This window comes from Eptatretus burgeri, chromosome 9 (genome assembly GCF_056783735.1).
Source record: "Eptatretus burgeri isolate ZD-2024b chromosome 9, Ebu_testis_v1, whole genome shotgun sequence".
Taxonomy (NCBI): domain Eukaryota; kingdom Metazoa; phylum Chordata; class Myxini; order Myxiniformes; family Myxinidae; genus Eptatretus; species Eptatretus burgeri.
The window spans coordinates 13,673,729-13,695,190 of NC_140969.1; the positions used below are offsets into that span (position 1 = coordinate 13,673,729).

Here is a 21,462-nt window from a genome sequence, read left to right on the forward strand (position 1 = left end):
TTTCGCACATTACCCAGGATCTCGTTTCTGCAAATAAATCGTTGAATATTAGTCCAAATCACTCAGTAAAACTTGCTTTATACAGATTAAACTAGAGGGGGAGCACTCGGGAGAGTGCAAAACCTCCGCCGCCAATACTGCTGGGTCACTCAAGTAAACCTTATATCTTCTTCATTAAATATGATGTCAACAGTGCTGACAGAGTTATCGTTCTTTTCTCCAACTTTTTTTTTTGGGGGAGGGGGGGGTTGGAAATCACTTAAAATATGTGGAAATGCAAAAAAAAAATTTTTTTTTTTGGGGGGGGAACAATTTTTGGGAGGGTTGGAAATCACTTAAAACATGTAGAAATACAAAAAAAATTCTTTTTTTTGGGGGTGGGGGGGTAACAATTTTTTGGGAGGGTTGGAAATCACTTAAAACATGTAGAAATACAAAAAAAATTCTTTTGGGGGGTGGGGGGTAACAATTTTTTGGGAGGGTTGGAAATCACTTAAAACATGTAGAAATACAAAAAAATCTCTATTTTTTAGGGGGGGGTAACAATTTTTTTGGGGGAGGTTGGAAATCACTCAAAACATGTAGAAATGCAAAAAAAAAAAAATCTTTAACAATTTTTTTTTTTGGGGGGGTTGGAAATCACTTAAAATATGTGGAGATGGAAAAAAAACGAATTCTCTATTTTTTGGGGGTGGGATAATTTTTTTGGGGGGAGGGGATTGGAAATCACTAAAAACATGGAGAAATGCAAAAAAAAACTTTTTTCTTCTCTAACAATTTTTTTTGGGGGGGGAGTCCAAAATTTAATGGCATGATCCTTGGACCATACCTAACCCCCCCCCCCACCAAGTTTCGTCGAAATCCGTCGAGGAGTTTTTCCGTAATACTGTTCACAAACATACAAACAAACAAACAAATAAACCAATGTCACCCGCAGGGTGACCCGTATCTTGCCAAAAGATGACCACGTGTGACTTCTTTAAGGTCACACTGAGGTGAACAGAGCTGCTATCCACCAGGAGCGACTCCTTGAGGAATATCTGCCTACGAGAGATTCCGATGAGAATGGTTCAACAGAGTAACCATGAAAAATATCCGTTTGCCTCATAATGTCACCAAATGATGTCATAATGTCTCAAGCTTGACATATCTAGAAAGCAATCATCGAGGTGTTCAATTTGAGGTACGACACGATATGGTTCCTAAAACTTGAAAATTTGACCTTGGGGTCAAATATGTTTGACCTGAGGCGTTAACCATGAAGGTCAAGTCCAATCGCCACCAAAAATTAATCAGCTGAGCGCCAGACCATGAACTGTATTCCCATTAAGTTTGAAGACGATCCGATCAAAATTACTCAAAAAATAAGGGTTTCGTCGACTCCCCTGATTTGCCACAAAGTGACCTTGACCTTTGACCTTGACCTTCAAAATTTTGTGCGCTGAAAGGGACCTCTATAGGCCTCTAATATGCGAAGTTACAAATATTTTCCAATAATAACTGTGCTCTGCAGAATTTTTTTATACGTGATTACAGACAAACAACAACAAAAAAAACATACAAGCTGACTAACATATCTTTACTTGCAAAAACTTCGTTTTGGCAAGATAGCAAACAAGCAGTCATCGACTGGTACTTACGAAATAGTCAACTTGACCTCTGACCTTGTCTAATAAAAGCTGTCTCTCGAGAAGGTAGCAACTCAAACCAGAAGTTTCTATGATGATTCTGCACCAAACCATCAAAAATCGAATGTTTTGGATGTTTGACCTCAGTGTGACCTTTGACCTTTGACCGATTTTGACCATAATCTAATGAGCGCTAGCCACCACCCTCCTGAATCACGTGGTGTAATTTGACATTGGTAGCTTCTTCCTTTCTCAAGTTATCATTTTTTGGATGTTTGACCTCACTGTGACCTTGACCTTGACCGATTTTGACCAAAATCTAATCAGCACGAGCCATCACCCTCCTGAATCACGTGGTGTAATTTGACATTGGCAGCTTCTTCTGTTCTCGAGTTATCTGTACCAAACCTTCAAAAATCGAATATTTGACCTCACCGTGACCTTGACCTTTGACCGATTTCGACCAAAATCTAAGCAGCACTTGCCATCACCCTCCTGAATCACGTGGTGTAATTTGACAATGGTAGCTTCTTCCGTTCTCAAGTTATCGTGCCTACAAACAAACAAACAAACAAACAAACAAACAGAAACGGAAGTCATCAATATACTTATGAAATCTTTAGATTTCATAAGTAACAAACAAAGAAGCAGTCATAGACTGGTACTTACGAAATAGTCAACTTGACCTCTGACCTTGTCTAATAAAAGCTGTCTCAAGAGAAGGTAGCGACGCAAACCATAAGTTTCTACGATTATTCTGTACCAAACCATCAAAAATCGAATGTTTTGGATGTTTGACCTCACTGTGACCTTGACCTTTGACCGATTTTGACCAAAATTTAATCTGCGCTAGCCATCACCCTCCTGAATCACGTGGTTTAATTTGACATTGGAAGCTTCTTCCGTTCTCGAGTTATCTGTACCAAACCATCAAAAATCGAATATTTGACCTCACCGTGACCTTGAACTTTGACCGATTTTGACCAAAATCTAATCAGCACTAGCCATCACCCTCCTCAATCACGTGGTGTAATTTGACATTGGCAGCTTCTTCCGTTCTCGAGTTATCGTGCCTACAAACAAACAAACAAGCAGTCATAGACTGGTACTTATGAAATAATCAACTTGACCTCTGACCTTGTCCAATAAAAGCTGTCTCGAGAGAAGGTAGCGACTCAAACCAGAAGTTTCTCCGATGATTCTGTGCCAAACCATCAAAAATCGAATGTTTTGGATGTTTGACCTCACTGTGACGTTGACATTTGACCGATTTTGACCAAAATCTAATCAGCGCTAGCCACCACCCTCCTGAATCACGTGTTATAATTTGACATTGGTAGCTTCTTCCGTTCTCGAGTTATCATTTTTGGATGTTTGACCTCACTGTGACCTTGACCTTTGACCGATTTTGATCAAAATCTCATCAGCTCAAGCCATCACCCTCCTGAATCACCTGGTGTAAATTGACATTGGTAGCTTCTTCCGTTCTCGAGTTATCTGCACCAAACCATCAAAAATCGAATATTTGACCGCACTGTGACCTTGACCTTTGACCGATTTTGACCAAAATCGAATCAGCTCTCGCCATCACCCTCCTGAATCACGTGGTTTAATTTGACAATGGTAGCTTCTTCCGTTCTCGAGTTATCGCGCCTACAAACAAACAAACAAGCAGTCATAGACTGGTACTTACGAAATCGTCAACTTGACCTCTGACCTTGTCTAATAAAAGCTGTCTCGAGAGAAGATAGCGACGCAAACCAGAAGTTTCTGCGATGATTATGTACCAAACCATCAAAAATCGAATGTTTTGGATGTTTGACCTCACTGTGACCTTGACCTTTGACCGATTTTGACCAAAATCTAATCAGCGCTAGCCACCACCCTCCTGAATCACGTGGTGTAATTTGACATTGGAAGCTTCTTCTGTTCTCGAGTTATCATGTTTTGGATGTTTGACCTCACTGTGACCTTGACCTTGACCGATTTTGACCAAAATCTAATCAGCACTAGCCATCGCCGTCCTGAATCACGTGGTGTAATTTGACATTGGTAGCTTCTTCCGTTCTCGAGTTATCGTGCCTACAAACAAACAAACAAACAAACCAACAGAAACGGAAGGCATCAATATACTTACGAAATCTTTAGATTTCGTCAGTAACAAACAAACAAACAGAAACGAAAGTCATCAATATACTTACAAAATCTTTAGATTTCGTAATTAACAAACAAACAAGCAGTCATAGACTGGTACTTACGAAATCCTTCACTTGACCTCTGACCTTGTCTTATAAAAGCTGTCTCTCGAGAAGGTGGCGACGCAAACCAGAAGTTTCTACGATGATTCTGTACCAAACCATCAAAAATCGAATGTTTTGGATGTTTGACCTCACTGTGACTTTGACCTTTGACCGATTTTGACCAAAATCTAATCAGAACTAGCCACCACCCTCCTGAATCACGTGGTGTAATTTGACATTGGCAGCTTCTTCCGTTCTCGAGTTATCTGTACCAAACCTTCAAAAATCGAATATTTGACCTCACCGTGACCTTGACCTTTGACCGATTTCGACCAAAATCTAAGCAGCACTTGCCATCACCCTCCTGAATCACGTGGTGTAATTTGACAATGGTAGCTTCTTCCGTTCTCAAGTTATCGTGCCTACAAACAAACAAACAAACAAACAAACAGAAACGGAAGTCATCAATATACTTATGAAATCTTTAGATTTCATAAGTAACAAACAAAGAAGCAGTCATAGACTGGTACTTACGAAATAGTCAACTTGACCTCTGACCTTGTCTAATAAAAGCTGTCTCAAGAGAAGGTAGCGACGCAAACCATAAGTTTCTACGATGATTCTGTACCAAACCATCAAAAATCGAATGTTTTGGATGTTTGACCTCACTGTGACCTTGACCTTGACCGATTTTGACCAAAATTTAATCTGCGCTAGCCATCACCCTCCTGAATCATGTGGTGTAATTTGACATTGGAAGCTTCTTCCGTTCTCGAAGTTATCTGTACCAAACCATCAAAAATCGAATATTTGACCTCACCGTGACCTTGAACTTTGACCGATTTTGACCAAAATCTAATCAGCACTAGCCATCACCTTCCTCAATCACGTGGTGTAATTTGACATTGGCAGCTTCTTCCGTTCTCGAGTTATCGTGCCTCCAAACAAACAAACAAGCAGTCATAGACTGGTACTTATGAAATAATCAACTTGACCTCTGACCTTGTCCAATAAAAGCTGTCTCGAGAGAAGGTAGCGACTCAAACCAGAAGTTTCTCCGATGATTCTGTGCCAAACCATCAAAAATCGAATGTTTTGGATGTTTGACCTCACTGTGACGTTGACATTTAACCGATTTTGACCAAAATCTAATCAGCGCTAGCCACCACCCTCCTGAATCACGTGTTATAATTTGACATTGGTAGCTTCTTCCGTTCTCGAGTTATCATTTTTGGATGTTTGACCTCACTGTGACCTTGACCTTTGACCGATTTTGACCAAAATCTAATCAGCCCTAGCCATCGCCGTCCTGAATCACGTGGTGTAATTTGACATTGGTAGCTTCTTCCGTTCTCGAGTTATCGTGCCTACAAACAAACAAACAAACAAACCAACAGAAACGGAAGGCATCAATATACTTACGAAATCTTTAGATTTCGTAAGTAACAAACAAACAAACAGAAACGAAAGTCATCAATATACTTACGAAATCTTTAGATTTCGTAATTAACAAACAAACAAGCAGTCATAGACTGGTACTTACGAAATCCTTCACTTGACCTCTGACCTTGTCCAATAAAAGCTGTCTCTCGAGAAGGTAGCGACTCAAACCAGAAGTTTCTATGATGATTCTGCACCAAACCATCAAAAATCGAATGTTTTGGATGTTTGACCTCAGTGTGACCTTGACCTTTGACCGATTTTGACCAAAATCTAATCAGCGCTAGCCACCACCCTCCTGAATCACGTGGTGTAATTTGACATTGGCAGCTTCTTCCGTTCTCGAGTTATCTGTACCACACCTTCAAAAATCGAATATTTGACCTCACCGTGACCTTGACCTTTGACCGATTTCGACCAAAATCTAAGCAGCACTTGCCATCACCCTCCTGAATCACGTGGTGTAATTTGACATTGGCAGCTTCTTCCTTTCTCAAGTTATCATTTTTTGGATGTTTGACCTCACTGTGACCTTGACCTTGACCGATTTTGACCAAAATCTAATCAGCGCTAGCCACCACCCTCCTGAATCACGTGGTGTAATTTGACATTGGCAGCTTCTTCCGTTCTCGAGTTATCTGTACCACACCTTCAAAAATCGAATATTTGACCTCACTGTGACCTTGACCTTGACCGATTTTGACCAAAATCTAAGCAGCACTTGCCATCACCCTCCTGAATCACGTGGTGTAATTTGACAATGGTAGCTTCTTCCGTTCTCGAGTTATCGTGCCGACAAACAAACAAACAAACAAACAAACAAACAGAAACGGAAGTCATCAATATACTTATGAAATCTTTAGATTTCGTAAGTAACAAACAAACAAGCAGTCATAGACTGGTACTTACGAAATAGTCAACTTGACCTCTGACCTTGTCTAATAAAAGCTGTCTCAAGAGAAGGTAGCGACGCAAACCATAAGTTTCTTCGATGATTCTGTACCAAACCATCAAAAATCGAATGTTTTGGATGTTTGACCTCACTGTGACCTTGACCTTTGACCGATTTTGACCAAAATTTAATCTGCGCTAGCCATCACCCTCCTGAATCACGTGGTGTAATTTGACATTGGTAGCTTCTTCCCTTCTCGAGTTATCTGTACCAAACCATCAAAAATCGAATATTTGACCTCACCGTGACTTTGACCTTTGACCGATTTTGACCAAAATCTAATCAGCACTAGTCATCACCCTCCTGAATCACGTGGTGTAATTTGACATTGGCAGCTTCTTCCGTTCTCGAGTTATCGTGCCTACAAACAAACAAACAAGCAGTCATAGACTGGTACTTATGAAATCGTCAACTTGACCTCTGACCTTGTCCAATAAAAGCTGTCTCTCGAGGAGGTAGCGACGCAAACCAGAAGTTTCTACGATGATTCTGTACCAAACCATCAAAAATCGAATGTTTTGGATGTTTGACCTCACTGTGACGTTGACATTTGACCGATTTTGACCAAAATCTAATCAGCGCTAGCCACCACCCTCCTGAATCACGTGTTATAATTTGACATTGGTAGCTTCTTCCGTTCTCGAGTTATCATTTTTGGATGTTTGACCTCACTGTGACCTTGACCTTTGACCGATTTTGACCAAAATCTAATCAGCCCTAGCCATCGCCGTCCTGAATCACGTGGTGTAATTTGACATTGGTAGCTTCTTCCGTTCTCGAGTTATCGTGCCTACAAACAAACAAACAAACAAACAAACCAACAGAAACGGAAGGCATCAATATACTTACGAAATCTTTAGATTTCGTAAGTAACAAACAAACAAACAGAAACGAAAGTCATCAATATACTTACGAAATCTTTAGATTTCGTAATTAACAAACAAACAAGCAGTCATAGACTGGTACTTACGAAATCCTTCACTTGACCTCTGACCTTGTCCAATAAAAGCTGTCTCTCGAGAAGGTAGCGACTCAAACCAGAAGTTTCTATGATGATTCTGCACCAAACCATCAAAAATCGAATGTTTTGGATGTTTGACCTCAGTGTGACCTTGACCTTTGACCGATTTTGACCAAAATCTAATCAGCGCTAGCCACCACCCTCCTGAATCACGTGGTGTAATTTGACATTGGCAGCTTCTTCCGTTCTCGAGTTATCTGTACCACACCTTCAAAAATCGAATATTTGACCTCACCGTGACCTTGACCTTTGACCGATTTCGACCAAAATCTAAGCAGCACTTGCCATCACCCTCCTGAATCACGTGGTGTAATTTGACATTGGCAGCTTCTTCCTTTCTCAAGTTATCATTTTTTGGATGTTTGACCTCACTGTGACCTTGACCTTGACCGATTTTGACCAAAATCTAATCAGCGCTAGCCACCACCCTCCTGAATCACGTGGTGTAATTTGACATTGGCAGCTTCTTCCGTTCTCGAGTTATCTGTACCACACCTTCAAAAATCGAATATTTGACCTCACCGTGACCTTGACCTTTGACCGATTTCGACCAAAATCTAAGCAGCACTTGCCATCACCCTCCTGAATCACGTGGTGTAATTTGACAATGGTAGCTTCTTCCGTTCTCGAGTTATCGTGCCGACAAACAAACAAACAAACAAACAAACAGAAACGGAAGTCATCAATATACTTATGAAATCTTTAGATTTCGTAAGTAACAAACAAACAAGCAGTCATAGACTGGTACTTACGAAATAGTCAACTTGACCTCTGACCTTGTCTAATAAAAGCTGTCTCAAGAGAAGGTAGCGACGCAAACCATAAGTTTCTTCGATGATTCTGTACCAAACCATCAAAAATCGAATGTTTTGGATGTTTGACCTCACTGTGACCTTGACCTTTGACCGATTTTGACCAAAATTTAATCTGCGCTAGCCATCACCCTCCTGAATCACGTGGTGTAATTTGACATTGGTAGCTTCTTCCCTTCTCGAGTTATCTGTACCAAACCATCAAAAATCGAATATTTGACCTCACCGTGACCTTGACCTTTGACCGATTTTGACCAAAATCTAATCAGCACTAGTCATCACCCTCCTGAATCACGTGGTGTAATTTGACATTGGCAGCTTCTTCCGTTCTCGAGTTATCGTGCCGACAAACAAACAAACAAGCAGTCATAGACTGGTACTTATGAAATCGTCAACTTGACCTCTGACCTTGTCCAATAAAAGCTGTCTCTCGAGGAGGTAGCGACGCAAACCAGAAGTTTCTACGATGATTCTGCACCAAACCATCAAAAATCGAGTGTTTTGGATGTTTGACCTCACTGTGACCTTAACCTTTGACTGATTTTGACCAAAATCTAATCAGCACTAGCCACCACCCTCATGAATCACGTGGTGTAATTTGACATTGGCAGCTTCTTCCGTTCTCGAGTTATCGTGCCTACAAACAAACAAACAAACAAGCAGTCATAGACTGGTACTTATGAAATCGTCAACTTGACCTCTGACCTTGTCCAATAAAAGCTGTCTCTCGAGAAGGTAGCGACGCAAACCAGAAGTTTCTACGATGATTCTGCACCAAACCATCAAAAATCGAGTGTTTTGGATGTTTGACCTCACTGTGACCTTAACCTTTGACTGATTTTGACCAAAATCTAATCAGCACTAGCCACCACCCTCCTGAATTAATTGGTGTAATTTGACCTTGGGAGCTTCTTCCGTTCTCGAGTTATCGTGCCTAAAAATAAACAAACAAACAAACAGAAACGGAAGTCATCAATATACTAACGAAATCTTTAGATTTCGAAGTAACAAACAGAAAGGGTTGAAAACAGTAATCTCCGTCCATCTTCGAAGATGGCGGAGGTTAATGAATAGATTAAAGGTGTCTATTTACTTTTGTCATGTATCTGTGCAGGACTTTATTGTTTTTGACCCTATCCCTCAATCGTGAAGGATCATTTTAACAATTAAATAATTATCGTATCCAGATTCGGATTCGGATATTCATCAAAATCGAATAATTTCTTCCTTGCGACACACGAACCTGTCCACCAAGTTTCGTCCGAATTCGTCCACAACTTTCTGAGATATTGTGCTGTATATCATTTGTACCCCAATCTCTCAATGGTGAAGAATCACTGAAAAAAATATCACATTCTGGTTCCGGATCTTCACCGAAATCGGACCAGTTAGTCCTTGTCATATTCTGAACCTGTCCACAAAGTTTCATCCGAATCCATCCCAAACCTTTTAGATATCCTTCACACAAACAGACAAACACACACAAAGGGGTGAAAACACAACCTCCTTCACCTTCTGTGGTGGAAGTGATGATGAGATTTCAAAGATGACGGTGTCTCTCTTTTTCCCCGAAGGAGCCAAAACCCAAACGACCCGTTGGTTTAAAAAGGAAATGATCTCGACGTGATTTGAACACACAACCTTCTGATCTGGAGTCAGACGCGCTACCATTGTGCCACGAGATCTTATCTACAAGTGAACCCAATAATAAATTCTCCATACTTCAGTCAAGTTTCTTGGGTTCAACAGACGAATGAGGACAGTGATGATACCTGCTGTTCGGACCCCCTTTGTGAGGTCCCAATTCTCGTGGTGTGGTGATGTTTTGTAATTTGCACGAGTTGGTGTGTTTTCATTGTTTGAGTGTGTTGGAGTTTGAATATTTTGGAGTGGGAGTGTTTTGGAGTCTTTGGGATGACTCAGCCGATGTTCAAACCGCTGATTTCCCAGACTCAGAGTGGACACTCCAACCGTTACAGCATCGAGTCTGGTTTAAAATAAAAAAAATTAATTGATGCCAACTCATTCCACCATGACAGTGAGAGAACACGAAAGCTCGCTTGATGGAGAGGCAAGAGAGAAGGATTTCACACACAATGATACTGTGAAGGTCGTCACTGTAAATCTACTATCATTAGATGAGGTGTGTGTGTGTGTGTGTGTGTGTGTGTGTGTGTGTGTGTGTGTGTGTGTGTGTGTGTGTGTGTGTGTGTGTGTGTGTGTGTGTGTGTGTGTGTGTGTGTGTGTGTGTGTGTGTGTGTGTGTGTGTGTGTGTGTGTGTGTGTGTGTGTGTGGGGTCGACTTTTTGTCTCTTAATTATGTACATCTATTCATTAATTACGCACTTTTGGAATGTCCCTTTTGACCCTTTGTACTGTTGAGACCACTTCCAACTTTGAAAACCTTTTAAGACCATTAAGACCCCTTAAGACCCTGAAGTCCTGGAAGACCCAAAAATCTCAAAAGTCCTTGAGGACCCAAAAGTCCAAAAAAAATCCCTGAGCACACAAACGTCCCAAAGGTTTCCAGGACCCAAAACACCCAAAGACCTTGAAGATACTGTGCATTCCTGTAGACCATTCAAATATTTTTTGAATGCACAACAAATAATCAGTGAAAATTCCCATGTTTTAAACGCACGCCATGATAAGGTGAAGAAAACAACTCAATACGGACTTCTCTGCTCTCTCACGGCATTCTAATTACAAAAGAAACTGGAAGGGCACTCGGCAGAGTGCATGCCTCCACCACATAATGCCTTATCCATGAGAACATATTGGGCCCAACACATATTTGAAATATCTTGCGATCGAGAGACATGACAGAAGTGAATCGACATCATGATTTTTTCCGAATTTATTTCTTGAACATTTGAAGAACATTTGATCCATTTCAATAGATGCTCTGGTGTTTAGTGGAATTGCCATTTGCAGATTTCAACGCTTTTACTCTTTCAAGCAAAGAACTAACGAGTTCAGAAATTTTCTCTTCTGGGATTTCCACCCAGGCCTCATGCAAAAGGTTTAGCAATTCTGCCAATGATGTTGGTTTCCTGGACATTTTCTGCACAGCTCGATCCAATTTAGCCCAGAGGTGTTCAATGGGATTCACGTCAGGAGACTGACTGGGCCATGGAAGTCACTTGATCCCATTTCTGTCCTGCCATTCTTTGGTCTTTTTGCAGTGTGGCAAGGAGCTCCATCTTCCATGGACAGTGTTGTTTTTGACTATCTGACCAGTGGAGAAGACAGGGAGAAGTCCTTCCTCAAGGATAGAAGTGTGTTTCGTGGAGTTACTGTTGCCCACCCACTTCACAAGCTCTGACCGACCAGTACTCCAGATTGCTCCACACGCCATCACTGAAAACCACTGTGTTTGACAGTTGGCTGCAATCGGTTAAAAGAGAACTCTTGACTGGGAAGTCTCCAGATCCACACATGTCCACTGTCAGAAAACTGAGCAAATTGGGACTCATCTGAAAAAAATGACAGTTTTCCAAAACTCCAAGGGTCTGTTGGCCACATCATCAGCCCACTTCGTTCTTTGAACGTTGACTGGTCGAAGAAGACATTTTCTCTGAGCTGCTCTCCCATAGTAGTCCATTTGATGAAGTTACTGCACGACAGTTCTTGAGCTAATTTGGAACTCATCTGCAACATCTGCTGTCTTGAAACGGGGAGTTTTCTCAATGGATCACTTGACAGCTCCAAAACACCTTTCTGAGGGCCCAGATCGACCAGAATGGGAAGCTGTGGATTCCTTGCCTTCGCTGGTGAATTGCACAATCACCTGATTATCTGACTCTGGCTAACTCCACCTTCCGATTGTCCAGCAATTCATCCTCTGAAAATCGTAAAGGTCTTGTGCTCCCTGGGTCTGAGGCATAGTTAATTTTCGCACATTACCCAGGATCTCGTTTCTGCAAATAAATCGTTGAATATTAGTCCAAATCACTCAGTAAAACTTGCTTTATACAGATTAAACTAGAGGGGGAGCACTCGGGAGAGTGCAAAACCTCCGCCGCCAATACTGCTGGGTCACTCAAGTAAACCTTATATCTTCTTCATTAAATATGATGTCAACAGTGCTGACAGAGTTATCGTTCTTTTCTCCAACATTTTTTTTTGGGGGGGGGGGTTGGAAATCACTTAAAACATGTAGAAATGCAAAAAAAAAATTTTTTTTTGGGGGGGGGGGAACAATTTTTTGGGAGGGTTGGAAATCACTTAAAACATGTAGAAATACAAAAAAAAATTCTTTTTTTGGGGGTGGGGGTAACAATTTTTTGGGAGGGTTGGAAATCACTTAAAACATGTAGAAATACAAAAAAAAATTCTTTTTGGGGGGTGGGGGGGTAACAATTTTTGGGAGGGTTGGAAATCACTTAAAACATGTAGAAATACAAAAAAATCTCTATTTTTTAGGGGGGGTAACAATTTTTTTGGGGGAGGTTGGAAATCACTCAAAACATGTAGAAATGCAAAAAAAAAAAATCTTTAACAATTTTTTTTGGGGGGGGTTGGAAATCACTTAAAATATGTGGAGATGGAAAAAAACGAATTCTCTATTTTTGGGGTGGGATAATTTTTTGGGGGAGGGGATTGGAAATCACTAAAAACATGGAGAAATGCAAAAAACTTTTTCTTCTCTAACAATTTTTTTTGGGGGGGGGAGTCCAAAATTTAATGGCATGATCCTTGGACCATACCTAACCCCCCCCCCCACCAAGTTTCGTCGAAATCCGTCGAGGAGTTTTTCCGTAATACTGTTCACAAACATACAAACAAACAAACAAATAAACCAATGTCACCCGCAGGGTGACCCGTATCTTGCCAAAAGATGACCACGTGTGACTTCTTTAAGGTCACACTGAGGTGAACAGAGCTGCTATCCACCAGGAGCGACTCCTTGAGGAATATCTGCCTACGAGAGATTCCGATGAGAATGGTTCAACAGAGTAACCATGAAAAATATCCGTTTGCCTCATAATGTCACCAAATGATGTCATAATGTCTCAAGCTTGACATATCTAGAAAGCAATCATCGAGGTGTTCAATTTGAGGTACGACACGATATGGTTCCTAAAACTTGAAAATTTGACCTTGGGGTCAAATATGTTTGACCTGAGGCGTTAACCATGAAGGTCAAGTCCAATCGCCACCAAAAATTAATCAGCTGAACTGTATTCCCATTAAGTTTGAAGACGATCCGATCAAAATTACTCAAAAAATAAGGGTTTCGTCGACTCCCCTGATTTGCCACAAAGTGACCTTGACCTTTGACCTTGACCTTCAAAATTTTGTGCGCTGAAAGGGACCTCTATAGGCCTCTAATATGCGAAGTTACAAATATTTTCCAATAATAACTGTGCTCTGCAGAATTTTTTTATACGTGATTACAGACAAACAACAACAAAAAAAACATACAAGCTGACTAACATATCTTTACTTGCAAAAACTTCGTTTTGGCAAGATAGCAAACAAGCAGTCATCGACTGGTACTTACGAAATAGTCAACTTGACCTCTGACCTTGTCTAATAAAAGCTGTCTCTCGAGAAGGTAGCAACTCAAACCAGAAGTTTCTATGATGATTCTGCACCAAACCATCAAAAATCGAATGTTTTGGATGTTTGACCTCAGTGTGACCTTGACCTTTGACCGATTTTGACCAAAATCTAATGAGCGCTAGCCACCACCCTCCTGAATCACGTGGTGTAATTTGACATTGGTAGCTTCTTCCTTTCTCAAGTTATCATTTTTTGGATGTTTGACCTCACTGTGACCTTGACCTTGACCGATTTTGACCAAAATCTAATCAGCACGAGCCATCACCCTCCTGAATCACGTGGTGTAATTTGACATTGGCAGCTTCTTCTGTTCTCGAGTTATCTGTACCAAACCTTCAAAAATCGAATATTTGACCTCACCGTGACCTTGACCTTTGACCGATTTCGACCAAAATCTAAGCAGCACTTGCCATCACCCTCCTGAATCACGTGGTGTAATTTGACAATGGTAGCTTCTTCCGTTCTCAAGTTATCGTGCCTACAAACAAACAAACAAACAAACAAACAAACAGAAACGGAAGTCATCAATATACTTATGAAATCTTTAGATTTCATAAGTAACAAACAAAGAAGCAGTCATAGACTGGTACTTACGAAATAGTCAACTTGACCTCTGACCTTGTCTAATAAAAGCTGTCTCAAGAGAAGGTAGCGACGCAAACCATAAGTTTCTACGATGATTCTGTACCAAACCATCAAAAATCGAATGTTTTGGATGTTTGACCTCACTGTGACCTTGACCTTTGACCGATTTTGACCAAAATTTAATCTGCGCTAGCCATCACCCTCCTGAATCACGTGGTTTAATTTGACATTGGAAGCTTCTTCCGTTCTCGAGTTATCTGTACCAAACCATCAAAAATCGAATATTTGACCTCACCGTGACCTTGAACTTTGACCGATTTTGACCAAAATCTAATCAGCACTAGCCATCACCCTCCTCAATCACGTGGTGTAATTTGACATTGGCAGCTTCTTCCGTTCTCGAGTTATCGTGCCTACAAACAAACAAACAAGCAGTCATAGACTGGTACTTATGAAATAATCAACTTGACCTCTGACCTTGTCCAATAAAAGCTGTCTCGAGAGAAGGTAGCGACTCAAACCAGAAGTTTCTCCGATGATTCTGTACCAAACCATCAAAAATCGAATGTTTTGGATGTTTGACCTCACTGTGACGTTGACATTTGACCGATTTTGACCAAAATCTAATCAGCGCTAGCCACCACCCTCCTGAATCACGTGTTATAATTTGACATTGGTAGCTTCTTCCGTTCTCGAGTTATCATTTTTGGATGTTTGACCTCACTGTGACCTTGACCTTTGACCGATTTTGATCAAAATCTCATCAGCTCAAGCCATCACCCTCCTGAATCACCTGGTGTAAATTGACATTGGTAGCTTCTTCCGTTCTCGAGTTATCTGCACCAAACCATCAAAAATCGAATATTTGACCGCACTGTGACCTTGACCTTTGACCGATTTTGACCAAAATCGAATCAGCTCTCGCCATCACCCTCCTGAATCACGTGGTTTAATTTGACAATGGTAGCTTCTTCCGTTCTCGAGTTATCGCGCCTACAAACAAACAAACAAGCAGTCATAGACTGGTACTTACGAAATCGTCAACTTGACCTCTGACCTTGTCTAATAAAAGCTGTCTCGAGAGAAGATAGCGACGCAAACCAGAAGTTTCTGCGATGATTATGTACCAAACCATCAAAAATCGAATGTTTTGGATGTTTGACCTCACTGTGACCTTGACCTTTGACCGATTTTGACCAAAATCTAATCAGCGCTAGCCACCACCCTCCTGAATCACGTGGTGTAATTTGACATTGGAAGCTTCTTCTGTTCTCGAGTTATCATGTTTTGGATGTTTGACCTCACTGTGACCTTGACCTTTGACCGATTTTGACCAAAATCTAATCAGCACTAGCCATCGCCGTCCTGAATCACGTGGTGTAATTTGACATTGGTAGCTTCTTCCGTTCTCGAGTTATCGTGCCTACAAACAAACAAACAAACAAACCAACAGAAACGGAAGGCATCAATATACTTACGAAATCTTTAGATTTCGTCAGTAACAAACAAACAAACAGAAACGAAAGTCATCAATATACTTACAAAATCTTTAGATTTCGTAATTAACAAACAAACAAGCAGTCATAGACTGGTACTTACGAAATCCTTCACTTGACCTCTGACCTTGTCTTATAAAAGCTGTCTCTCGAGAAGGTGGCGACGCAAACCAGAAGTTTCTACGATGATTCTGTACCAAACCATCAAAAATCGAATGTTTTGGATGTTTGACCTCACTGTGACTTTGACCTTTGACCGATTTTGACCAAAATCTAATCAGCACTAGCCATCACCCTCCTGAATCACGTGGTGTAATTTGACATTGGTAGCTTTTTCCGTTCTCGAGTTATCTGTACCAAACCATCAAAAATCGAATGTTTGACCTCACCGTGACCTTGACCTTTGACCGATTTTGACCAAAATCTAATCAGCGCGAGCCATCACCCTCCTGAATCACGTGGTGTAATTTGACATTGGTCGCTTCTTCCGTTCTTGAGTTATCGTGCCTACAAACAAACACACAAACACAACTGCAAACAAACACACAAACAGAGGACGGAAGTCATCAATATACTTACGAAATCTAACAAGGGTCAAAACACAACTTCCATCCATCTTCAGTGGTGGAGGTAATGAAAATGAAGAACAATACAACCAATGAAGAAAAACATGTGCTTTATCTGAATGCAAGTATATCTGACACAATGGCCTCATTCTTTGTCAAAGTTCCTTGCGGATGAAGTCGTATATATTTATTCATCCTTATGCTGTTAAAAAAGAAATGCATGATGAAGAAACCAAAGCAACTTTGTAAATTTGTCAGTAATTTGAGTGGAGGCCGCCATCCGTGACTTAGCCGTCGTGGTTTCTGCATGATCGGCTGTGAAAAGCACGTGCTGTTTTTCTTTGTCACTTTGTTCTTCTCAAAAGGTTGTGACATCTAATTTTACACCGTATTTTTTTGGCTAATTGGACAGCTCTGAAGGCACCGACAACAAATTTCAATTTGCACAACATAATTTGTGGCGAAAAGCTGGAATTATCGCGGTTGTGCGAGGTCGTATCGCAGCAATATCAATGTATTTCTTTTAACGTTTATTTTAAAGCCGGCGATGAATCCTTACCATTCTAAATCTTCCATTTACACAAATGTTTTCTCAAACATTTCTTTATACTTAAAAAAAGAAATTGGGGGTTTTGCTTCGTACACTCGACTAAAGCCTTGGTAGCCCAATAAAACTTGCTGTGTTTGGCCTGAATTGGGGAATAGAAGCCTTCGTGTTTTGCGCTGTATTGTACTCCCATTATAGGTATACTATCTACTGATATAAAACACAGTGTGCGTTTGGATGTTTGTGTGTTTGTGTATTTGTCTGTCCCCCTTTATAAGGATTATTTAAGAAAGGTCTTCAAGGCCAATCTTTGAACACGACTGTGTGTTCACTGCAGTCTATTTTTCAGGTTAAAAAAAACCCCAAAAACCTGAAAAACATTTTTCATTAGAGTAGTTATGTCTCTCCTCTTGGAATTGTAGATGGTGACTTGCAACCGGGCCTCAAAGCGCGGTGTAGAGAAGCATTTTAAAAAGTAACAATAAATACAAGGCACAGAGGGGAGGTGAAATTCACTGCACGTGATGTGCAACATGCGCAGGGTAAAACGAGTGTTCATTTATGTCCGTAGGATGTCGAATAGATCGAGAAGATATAAGCAAACCTGACATAGGCCGAGGCTTCATACTTTGGCACGCTCACGAGGCTGTACCATCAAAATTGAACGTCCCAGAAGATAAAGAAAATAGGGTCACATTTGTACATGTAGTGTTTTTAAATAACGCTTCTTGCTACGAAATATCATATCTTCCAGTCTCTGAAAAATTTGGTTAAAATGATTTCAACCCGTCATTTTTGACAGATTTTTATACTCGTCTATACTAATAAAAGGCAGTGTGTGTGTGTGTGTGTGTGTGTGTGTGTGTGTGTGTGTGTGTGTGTGTGTGTGTGTGTGTGTGTGTGTGTGTGTGTGTGTGTGTGTGTGTGTGTGTGTGTGTGTGTGTGTGTGTGTGTGTGTGTGTGTGTGTGTGTGTGTGTGTGTTGCGTGTGTATCAACATATGCGGGTTTCAGAATGTGGAATGGAATCCTACCAGGATGGGCTCAAAGCATCCATCTTCATTTCAGTAAGGGGTCATGGCTCATGGACCAAGCTGTGAAGTTTTCTGTTCTCAAAGTTTTGTGTCGAGGACTCTCTGCAGGATCGTCGCTGAGCCCTGGACAGCTTCCATTTGTAGTTTGTTTGTAATAATATTCCCAGAGATAGTTTTTAATTTCTCTGTGAGGTTCTTTGTCATCATTCCTGTAGGTCCAGCTATCACTGGTACAACTTTAACATTCTTCAACCTCCAGGATCTTCTCACTTCATTCTTGAGGTTTAGTGTTTGGTCATTTTCTTGATTTCTGCATCGTTTAGTCAAAAATCACTCGTATTAACACCTCAATCAGTCATGCCTTCTTCTCTTTTATTTGTACCGAAGTATGACATCTGGCCGCAACGCTTTGTTTTCGATGTTCACTCTCGATGGGATCATTAGGTCTTACGTGAGCGGTTGGTACTTCCAATTTTTCAGTGATTACTTTTGGTTCCTGTTCCCACAAATTTTCTGGAACTGGTACATCAAAGATTTTGCAGATGTGGCAATGGATTACATTATAAACTCTGTTGTGTCATTGTGTGTACAGCTGTTCTGACATGAGTTTGTTTTTGTGTATGTGTTCAGTCACTAAGCATAACATATCATTATCTTAACAAACCCCACCTCCACCCCTCACCTTTCTCTGTGCTGTTTTTTTTTTATGCTACCTCTCTCCCTCTCTCCCTCTCTCCCTCCCTCCCTCTCTCCCTCCCTTTCTCTCTCTGTCTCTCTGTCTCACTCTGGACCTATCTGGACGGTGGTTATGTCCGAGCGGAGTTTGTCTCCGTACGTGTCCGGATGGGAGTTTGTATCTGGACGTGTCCGGATGGGAGTTTGTATCCAGACGTGGCCGAGCGGTGTTTGTCTCTGAACGTGTCCGGGCAGTGTTTTTGTCTGAATGGGAGTTTGTCTCCGGACGTGTCCGGGCGGTGTTTATGTCCTGACCTGAGTTTGTCTCCGGACACGTCCAGGCGGTGTTTATGTCCTGACCTGAGTTTGTCTACGAACGCGTCCAGGCGGTGTTTATGTCCTGACGGGAGTTTGTCTCCGGACGCATCCGTGCAGTGTTTATTTCCTGACTGGAGTTTGTCTCCGGACGCGTCCAGGCGGTGTTTATGTCCTGACAGGAGTTTGTCTCCAGATGCGTCCGTGCAGTGTTTATTTCCTGACTGGAGTTTGTCTCCGGACGTGTCCGGGCAGTGTTTTTGTCTGGACGGGAGTTTGTCTCCGGACACGTCCGGGTGATGTTTGTCTCCGGACAGCTTGGCTCCGGCGCGTTTGAGTGGTATTTATGTCCGGGCGGTGTTTGTCTTAGAACGTATCCAGGCGGTGTTTATGTCTGGACTGCAGTTTGTCTCCGGACGTGTCTGGACGTGTCAGGATGGGAGTTTGTCTCTGGACATGTCCTGGCAGTGTCTATGCCCAGACGGGAGTTTGTGTCCGGGCGGTGTTTATGTCTGGACGGGAGTTTGTCTACGGACATGTCCAGCCGGTGTTTGTCTCTGGGTGGTATTTGTAGTATGACCGATAGAAAATGGATTTCAGACATTGTTTTGTTTCCATCTTCACTGTTATTCTCTGCAAAATCATTTTAATGAGACATAATGAATCATAATTAATGCTCCAATACACGTCTCCCTTCCCTTCCTCTCACTTCACACTGTCTTCCCTCACCCCCCCCCCGCCTCACTCTCCCTCCCTCCTCGCTCCCCCCCTCCCTCCTCTCTCTTTCCCCCTCTATCTCCTCACTCTCCCTCCACCCCTCTCCATCAACCCCCCTCTTTTTTCCCCCCATTCTAGTGTTCCCGTCAGCGAAGCGTTGGGTGGTATTTGCTCGTGTTTATACTGCAGCTCATCATTAAAATGGTATCACTGATTTGATGTACCTTACTCTGTTACAGAGCATTGGTGCTGCTGAAGCAGTTTATTGACAAGGGTTATACTGGATGGTTTGCCATTGCCTTCCCAGCAGTAGTCAGGCAAAGAATTTGAAATTTGGCCATGGTGCCATCAATAGCTCACCTACTCCTCACAAAGGACACCATGGGATCTTTAACATCCACCAACTAATGCCGGCAGACAGGATTCCTTGTTTAATGTCCGTTCTCGGAACAGCACACACATTGATGAATCAAGCCAATTAGAGTTTGGGATGAGATATGATGGCTGATGAAACACTGGGATGACTGTTCAAAGCTGGGTCGAGAATCGAGATTCGAACCCAGCCTCGACAGCTTAGAGGTGAGTGTGCATTCCTCAATGCCATCCTGGCAACCCTAAAAAGGTATACCTATCTATATTAATAAATGTCAGTGTCCGTCCGTCAGTCAGTCAGTTAGTCCGTCCATCTCCTCCACATTTCCAAAACCATGAAACCTAGCAGCCCCAAACTTTGCATGCATACTGAGGGAACTCCAAGGTAGTGCATGAATGAAAATTGGGTGTTTCGGTAAATGCAAACACTTCTTTTGAAGATAATTAATGCCTTATTTAATTATCATTTATCAAGGCATTCTCCTTGGTCACCTTGCTGTCCCTCGCTAGGGTCTTAATTGGTTCACAAGCGCCAGCCAGAGTGACCACTATATTCGTTATGTCTGTCTGTTGGGTAGTCGACTATCTACCCTTATTGTCAGGTTTTCCGTCATTATGTCTGTCTGTCTGTCTGTCTGTTTGTCTGTCCAGGCCAGTACTCCGTTAATCGTAGGCCGATTTTGATGAAACTCTGGTGGTAGGTTCACATCATGACCAAGTTGTGCGTGTTTGAGAACCGTTGCTATGGACCCCTCGGTTGCCTAGCAACGGGCCTTTGAAATTTTCAAAAAAAATCTAAAAAAATACAAATATCGAAATTTAAAAATAAAACTATGTGTGTTTGTGGGCAACACATTCAGCCTCCTTGACAAAAATTTCCAGCCGGATCCTATGAAAATTATCGGAGAAGATAGACTTTGAATGAACCCTGGTCGAAAACAATAAAAAAACGAAGTTCGTTATATCTCAGAGACTATGAGACAGATATACATGAAACTGGTATGGTAGGTTCATGGTATGTCCTAGTTATGTGTGAGAAAGAACCGTTGCTATGGACCCTCCGTTGCCTCGCAACAGCTGACTACCCATGTCCGCCTCCTGGCTTGTCTGTCTGTCTGTCTGTCTGTCTGTCTGTCCAGAGCATAACTCCTTGCACTTTGATCCGATTTTGATGAAACTTGGTTATGTGTTCGATATCAATGTCTAGTTGTGTTTTCCTGCATGAGGGCATGCTATGCCCATTGTGGGCGGAGCCACGCCCAAAAAATAGCCATTTTTAGGGGGTAGTCGTATTAAAAATCTATCTTCTCCTTGGAAATTGACTGAATGGAGTGGGTTCTTCGGTATTTGAATAGCAAAATGAATTATCTAAAACTTGTCGTTGTCCGATTTTTCATTTTCGTCCCAAGGTCAAGGTCACAAGGTCAAAAACTTCGAAAATTGCGAATTTTGACATAAAAATCATACAACTGCCCAAACTTTGAGAGCTTGGATGAC

General features: G+C 41.6%; 1 protein-coding gene and 1 non-coding gene across 2 annotated transcripts in view; one reads left to right on the plus strand and one right to left on the minus strand.

Annotated features, from left to right (window-relative positions):
- LOC147019555 (uncharacterized) overlaps nucleotides 1-21,462 on the plus strand; it is a 438,487-nt gene that overhangs the window by 392,509 nt on the left and 24,516 nt on the right. The gene's annotated exons all lie outside the window — the stretch shown is intronic.
- On the minus strand, nucleotides 9,707-9,778 carry TRNAW-CCA (transfer RNA tryptophan (anticodon CCA)). The gene has a single exon. It is a non-coding gene; the product is annotated as a tRNA-Trp (tRNA).